The 7,767-nt window shown below is 39.8% G+C and overlaps 1 protein-coding gene across 1 annotated transcript in view; it reads left to right on the top strand.

Annotated features, from left to right (window-relative positions):
- Positions 1-258: 258 nt before the first annotated feature.
- LOC145453240 (uncharacterized) overlaps positions 259-7,767 on the top strand; it is a 185,708-nt gene continuing 178,199 nt past the window's right edge. Inside the window, exon 1 of the mRNA XM_080331227.1 lies at positions 259-277. The gene's annotated coding sequence lies outside the window, so the exon portion shown is untranslated. The remainder of the gene's footprint in view (positions 278-7,767) is intronic.

The raw sequence follows: 7,767 nt of genomic DNA, 5'->3' as shown, positions 1-7,767 counted from the left end.
AATGCTTGGTTTGTGTTAAATAAGCATATCCATGTCCTCACTATATAATCAAATACCAATATGGCGATTTGGTTTCTAATCCCATTTTATATAATGCGGCCCGCGAATGGATTCTGATGATGAATGCGGCCCGCCAGCTCGAAAGTTTGCCCACCCCTGATTTAGTTGCTGCTTGATTTAAATTTCCTGACGACCGTGGCGCACAAGGCCATAAATGGCGAAAAGCACCACTCATATTTGTAATAATAATACCAATAATATTTGGTTGTATTAAGAGGTTAATTAATTAAATTACTTTAACTTCACCTAACTTCTGAACTGACGCATCACTGCTGTGGGTGCCTGCGAAACGATCTGGATATATCGCACCTGGACGTACCCGCCGTGGGACCAAGTGGATGACGCCAGTGGACTCGTCAACTCCGACCACACAGGAACACCAAAGAGAAGATATTTCACAACATGGCGGCTGTGCAACCCCGAACTGTGCCACACAAAACAGCTCTGCTGCAAAAGAAAAAAAGAAGATACACAGATGGAGTAGGGAAGAATATAAAGAAATATTGAGATGTTACTTCGTAGCCAAATTTGAAAACTCGGCAGGAGTAACCGAAGGAACTTTTCAAAAATGGAAAGAGAGAACAAACAACTCTCCAACCATGACTGCCAATACCCTGGCAACAATGAGACGGTGTGTAATGAAAAAAAATTATCTGAACAAGAACTCGCAGAAATTGAGGGAGAAATGTGTAACAAAAACATAAAAAACTCTGAGGCACTGGAACTGCAATTCGGCCAAGATGACCTGAACCTACAACAATCACTTGATGACCCGAACATCGCCGAAGTAGAATTACAAAATACCACCGGGCACCCGAATGAATCAACAATACCTAACGATGGCGACATAGACACGGAATTATAATTGGAGATCAAAAATCAAATCATCGACCGAATGAAATCCACATTGAATGTAAATGACAGAGTGCAGTTACCTGACTTACAAATTACAAAGAAACTGAAAACTGATATTGCAGTAGCGAACAAAATTTGGAAAGAAACCATACTACCTGCAACTCTAAATGACAAACAAGAAGAAAGACCACAATGTCTCTTGAAAACAATCAACAACCTCATTTACAGCACTGCGGCAGTTATCTCAGAAAGGCACTGCAAAATACCAACAACTGTCAACAAAAAAAGGGGAAGCCATACGCCAACTTGGCAACGCAGAATTGAAAACAAAATCGCAAAACTAAGGTGTGACGTTGCGATACTCTGAGAACTAAAAAACAAAGGAATGTTTCCCGCAAAGGAAAAAATAAAGTAAAAATAATAAAACTGGAGCACCAAACCAAACTGCAGTCAACAGAAAAAGTGACAATGTTGCAAGAAGAATTAAAAATGAGAATATGCGCCAAAGCACAACGATTGAAACGATATAAAAAACGAGAAACACAATATCGCCAAAACTTGTTATTTGCTCGCAAACCTGGACAATTTATTCGAATGATGAAACAAAAGTCAAATCAAAAAATTACCAGCAGCAAAATACCAGCCACTGCAGATGTGGAATCATTTTGGAAGAAAATATGGGAAAACAAAAAATTGCACAACTCAAATGCAAATTGGATACAAGACCTCCACACTGACCATCTACAAACACCAAAACAACAATGGTCAGAAATCACAAAATAAGAAATCAAGGAGGCCCTAAAACGTTCACTGAACTGGAAAGCAGCTGGTCCTCACCAGATCAAAAACTTTTGGCTAAAAAAACTAACTGCAATACATAATTACCAGCCTGGTTCACCAAGGGATCACCTATCTTATTCCAAAAAATGAAAACACCAGGGACCCCGAGAACTACAGGCCAATAACATGCCTGACAACCATGAACAAAAACACGGACCAAACTCCTGGCAAAACGAAGCTACAAACACCAAGAAAATCTTCTACCGCTTGAGCAGAAAGGATGCAAGGAAGGCGCCCTTGGCTGTAAGGACCACCTGCTCCTTGACAAAACCATTCTTCAAAACTGCAAGAGGAGACACACTAACCTCAGCATGGCATGGATAGACTACAAAAAAGCTTTCGATTCAGTCCCTCACACGTGGATACTGAAAACAATGCGTATGTACAAAATGAATCCGATCATCATCAGATTTATGGAAAATTCAATGAAAAATTGGCATACAAAACTGTTGATCAAACATGACCAAGGTGAAACAGAAACCTGTACAATTCAGATATGCAATGGTATCTTCCAAGGCGACTCATTCTCACCACTTGTATTCTGCCTCAGCTTAGCTCCACTCAGTGAGTTGCTGAGAAAAAATGAAACAGGATACGTGATGAAAAAAGCAGCAAATTCTGAAGGTCAAAAGATTCATCACCTTTTGTTCATGGGTGATCTGAAACTGTATGCGAAATCCGATACGGACCTGAATAACCAAATGAAAGTTGTTCATGAGTTTTCGGAAAATATAAAAATGAAATTTGGCTTGAAAAAATGCTCAAAACTTACCATACGATGGGGAAGAGCCACCAGCTCTGGCGACATGAACTTCAAAATGGACGAAACCATAACAGAATTGAATGCTGAAGATCACTATAAATATCTAGGGATCTGTGAAAGCGACAACATTAAACATGCTGCAATGAAATCAAGTCTAAAAAAACAATACATTAGCAGGCTCAAATCAATTCTCAAAACTGAGCTCAATTCCAAAAACAAAATCAACAGTCTTGCAGTGCCTGTCTTGAGATATAGCTTTGGTGCGGTGAACTGGCGCAAATGTCAAATTAAAAAATTGTACACGAAGACGAGAAAACTGATGACAATGCACCACATGCATCACCCAAAATCTTATACACAAAGACTGTACATCCCCAGAAAAAAAGGTGGTCGAGGACTACAAGAAATTGAGCAAACTTTCAAAACAGAAATCATTGGCTTGTCACAGTACATCAACAACAGCGATAACATTTACTGCAAACTCATTGCACAGGAAGACAAACAGCTCAAAACAAAATCTCTGAGCTATCGTCACGACAACTACGTCAGAGAAGTCAACATGGAAACAGCTAACCTGTACACTGCTGAAAACACGGTTACCAAACCCACAACAATAGCAAAAACAGCATGACTTCACTACAAAGATGCAACGCTCTAAATGAGAGAAACGATATGGGAGTCAATGCCTCTTCACAGTGTTGGGATCAAGTCACTACCTTCGAGTCACGAGTCATTTCGAGTCATTGCACATTTTGACTCGAGACAAGTCAAGTCAATCGATTTTCGAAGGTGACTCAAGTCAAGTCAAGTCACTCGATTTTTGGAGGTGACTCGAGTCAAGTCGAGTCAAGTCAAGTCAAGTCAAGTCAAGTCACGAGTCACGTCACATTTCAAGTCAAGTTGCCCTTTGAAGTATGAGGTATATGCTACGTCATGACATATTGCTAGCGCTCTGAAATACAGATTAAGTGGTCATTGAATTTGAACCGATGAAGGAATATAGAGTTAACTATACACGCAAGAAGGTGCTGTATCGCTCACATATGATTGGAACTGCTAAACTACGTATGCATAATTGCATAGCCTAAGTTTGTAGTCACCAGCCAAAATAGAGAATGAGAAACGAATTGATTAGATGCAAAACATTACCTATTTACAAATTGATATGATATGATACAATTCGAGCCTGCGCCAACGATTGAGGACGATATAAACTATATTAGAATTTAATTTCAATAAAACAAGAAGTTTGGTTAAGGTAAGAACGGAGAACAGAAATATACATTTTGCTATAAAATTACTTTACTATACTGCTCCACGACAACGTAAGCTGTAAGCTTCGATCACTTCGCTTGCGATCAATATATTTGTGAGAGAACAATGGAGGCTCAGTAAAACGCACGATCATTAAATGATTGGTCGCTCTGACGGGTTACAACAGCGTTTCACGAACAATCCGAACAAATGCAAAATACAGTGATTTTTATCGAAACCGATTATACTTGATGACTTGAAATTGACTCGTGAATTTTGCTTCGAGTCACGAGTCAATCCACATTTCTGATGCGTCGAGTCAAGTCAAGTCAAGTCATTTTAGCAAAGTGACTCGAGTCAAGTCAAGTCATAGGAAAAAGGTGACTCGAGTCTGACTCGAGTCAAGTCATGACTAGAGTCATCCCAACACTGCCTCTCCATGGACAGCACAAGAAGTTAACTTCACAGCCCCATGTAGACGAGCTTTCATGGACCTGGCTATCCAGCTCTGGCCTGAAACCGACAAGCGAAGGATTCATTTTCGCAGCACAAGACTAATCGCTTCCTACAAAATACTATCGCAAAAGAATTCTGAAGCAAAACACGGACGGCAAATGCAGAATGTGCCACAACCAAAATGAAACTTTAGCACATCTCATGTCCGGCTGTGGTGCACTTGCAGCTACCGAATACACTTGGAGACACAATAGGATTGGTCACTACATTCATCTTGAATCATGCAAACATTTTAACATCACCACTTCGACAAAAAATTGGTACGATTACAGCCCAGCACCAGTGACAGAAAACGACCAGGTAAAAATTCTGTGGGATGTGCAAGTTATAACTGACCGCGAAATCAGAAGCAACCACCCGGATATGATCATCAAACTAAAAAAGAAAAGAGAATGCTAGTTCATTGAACTGGCTGTCCCAGCTGATCACAATATACAACAAAAAAAATCAGAAAAGCAATCCAAATACGCAGACCTCAAAATGGAATGTGAGAAAATGTGGCGATTCAAAATAAACATTGTACCGATAATCATTGGCGCTACAGGGGTCGTAAGCAAAAAACTCATGAGACATATCCGACAGATTCCGGGTAACGTTCGATTCGACATGATCCAAAAGATCACGTTATTGGGCACTGTGCATATTCTTCGAAAGGCCTTGAATGCACCACTGGACTAAAATTATGCTAGTGAATCACAGCATCATTTCTGTAATTTCGATTCTTCATTTTCAATCATCTCTACCTCTGCTCTATAACCCTTGCCAATTCTTCATCTACTGCAATTCTGTAATCTGACTTCTCCGTGTATTGCATAGGAATAACAATTTGACTGCATTACTGAAATTTCAAAAATTTACTCCAATCTCGCCATGTTCCTTTGGGTGCAGGTTGCTCCCCGGGTAATCTGTGTATTGACCAGTTTCTTACTGTGAATAAAGAATATATTATTAATAACATAACAGATGTAGAAAACACCATCAGGCACCCGAATGAACCACCATCACCTAACGATGATGACTTGGACACGGAATTAGAATTGGAGATCAAAAATCAAATTATCGACCGAATGAACTCCACATTGGATATAAATGACAGAGTGAATTTATCTGACCTACAAATTACAAACAAACTGAAAACTGATATTGCAGTAGCGAACAAAATTGTGACAGAAACCATACTACCTGCAATTCTAAATGACAAACAAGGACCACAATGTCCCTTAACAACAATCAAAAACCTCATTTACAACACTGCGGCAGTTATCTCAAAAAGGCACTGCAAAATACCAAGACCTGTCAAAAAAAGGGAAGCCATACGCCAGCTTGACAACGCAGAATTGAAAACAAAATCGCAAAACTAAGATGTGATGTTGCGATACTCTCAGAACTAAAAAAGGAAATGTTTCCCGCAAATTAAAAAAATAAAGTAAAAAGAATAGAACTGGATCACCAAACCAAACTACAGTCAACAGAAAAAGTGACAATGTTGCAAGAAGAATTAAAAATGAGAATATGCGTCAAAGCACAACGATTGAGAGGATTTAAAAAACGAGAAACACAATATCGCCAAAACTTGTTATTTGCTCGCAAATCTGGCCAATTTTTCCGAATGATGAAACCAAAGTCAAACCACAAAATTACCAGCAGCAAAATACCAGCCACTGCAGAAGTGGAATCATTTTGGAAGAGAATATGGGAAACCAAAAAATTGCACAACTCAAATGCAAATTGGATACAAGACCACCACACTGACCACTTACAAACACCAGAACAACAATGGTCAGAAATCACAAAACAAGAAATCAAGGAGGTCCTAAAAAGTTCACTGAACTGGAAAGCAGCTGGTCCTGACCAGATCAAAAACTTTTGGCTGAAAAAACTAACTGCAACACATAAGTACCTAGCGGCGACCTACAATGAGCTTTTATCCTCAGCCAACTCGCACGAGATCCCATCCTGGTTCAAACAAGGGATCACCTATTTTATTCCAAAAAATGAGAACACCAGGGACCCCTAGAACTACAGGCCGATAACATGCCTGACAACCATGTACAAAACACTGACCAAAATCCTGGCAAAACGAAGCTACAAACTCCTAGAAAACCTCCTTCCGACTGAGCAGAAAGGATGCAAGGAAGGCGCCCATGGCTGTAAGGACCACCTGCTCCTTGACAAAACCATTCTTCAAAACTGCAAGAGGAGACACACTAATCTCAGCATGGCCTGGATATAGACTACAAAAAAGCTTTCGATTCAGTCGCTTACACATGGATACTGAAAACAATGCGTATGTACAAAATGAATCCGATCATTATCAGATTTATTGAAGATTCAATGAAAAATTGGCATACAAAACTGTTGATCAAACATGATCAAGGCGAAACAGAAACCTGTACAGTTCAGAAACGGAATGGTATCTTTTAAGGCGGCTCATTCTCACCACTTCTATTCTGCCTCAGCTTAGCTCCACTCAGTGAGTTGCAAAGAAAAAATGAAACAGGATACGTGATGAAAAAAGCAGCAAACTCTGAAGGTCAATAGATTCACCACCTTGTGTTCATGGATGATCTGAAACTGTATGCAAAATCCGATGTGGACCTGAATAACCAAATGAAAATTGTTCATGAGTTTTCAGAAGATATAAAAATGAAATTTGGCTTGGATAAATGCTCAAAACTTACCATACGACGTCGACGAGCCACCAGCACGGGCGACATGAAGTTCAAATGGGTGAAGCAGTAGCAGAATTGAATGCTGAAGATCACTATAAGTATCTAGAGATCTGTGAAAGCGACAACATTAGACATGCTGCAATGAAATCAAGTCTAAAAAAAGAATACATTAGCAGGCTCAAGTCAGTCCTCAAAACTGAACTCTATTTAAAAAACAAAATCAATGCCATAAACAGTCTGGCGGTGCCTGTCTTGAGATACAGCTTTGGTGTGGTGAATTGGCGCAAAGATGAAATCAAAAAATTGGACACAAAGACATGAAAACTCATGACATTGCACCACATTCATCACCCAAAATCTGATACACTAAAACTGTACATCTCCAGAAAAAAAGGCGGTCGAGAACTACAAGACATTGAACAAACTTTCAAAACAGAAATCGTCGGCTTGTCACAGTACATCAACAACAGCGATAACATTTATTGCATGCTCATTGCACAGGAAGACAAACAGCGCTAAACAAAATCTATGAGCTATCGACACGACAAGTACGCCAGAGAAGTTAACATGGAAACAACTAACGGTTCCCAACCTTTTTCGTCTCGTGCCCCCCTTGGCCGATATTTGAGCTAAAATCCTGTTTTTGACCGGTCGAGTAGCCGCTGACGAAAAATATATCACCAAGTCCGCTTGCTATGGACTTGGGTTGAATCGATGAATTTGGGACGGTATGTCATTCACGCTAGCTCATATGTTGGCTTAAAAAGTTAAACAATCTCACTAGCGGCCTTGTGCTGAATTCGGCCT

This window comes from Botryllus schlosseri, chromosome 13 (genome assembly GCF_051294905.1).
Source record: "Botryllus schlosseri isolate E-star chromosome 13, Bs_hap1, whole genome shotgun sequence".
Classification (NCBI taxonomy): domain Eukaryota; kingdom Metazoa; phylum Chordata; class Ascidiacea; order Stolidobranchia; family Styelidae; genus Botryllus; species Botryllus schlosseri.
This window is presented reverse-complemented; position numbering and strand designations above follow the sequence as displayed.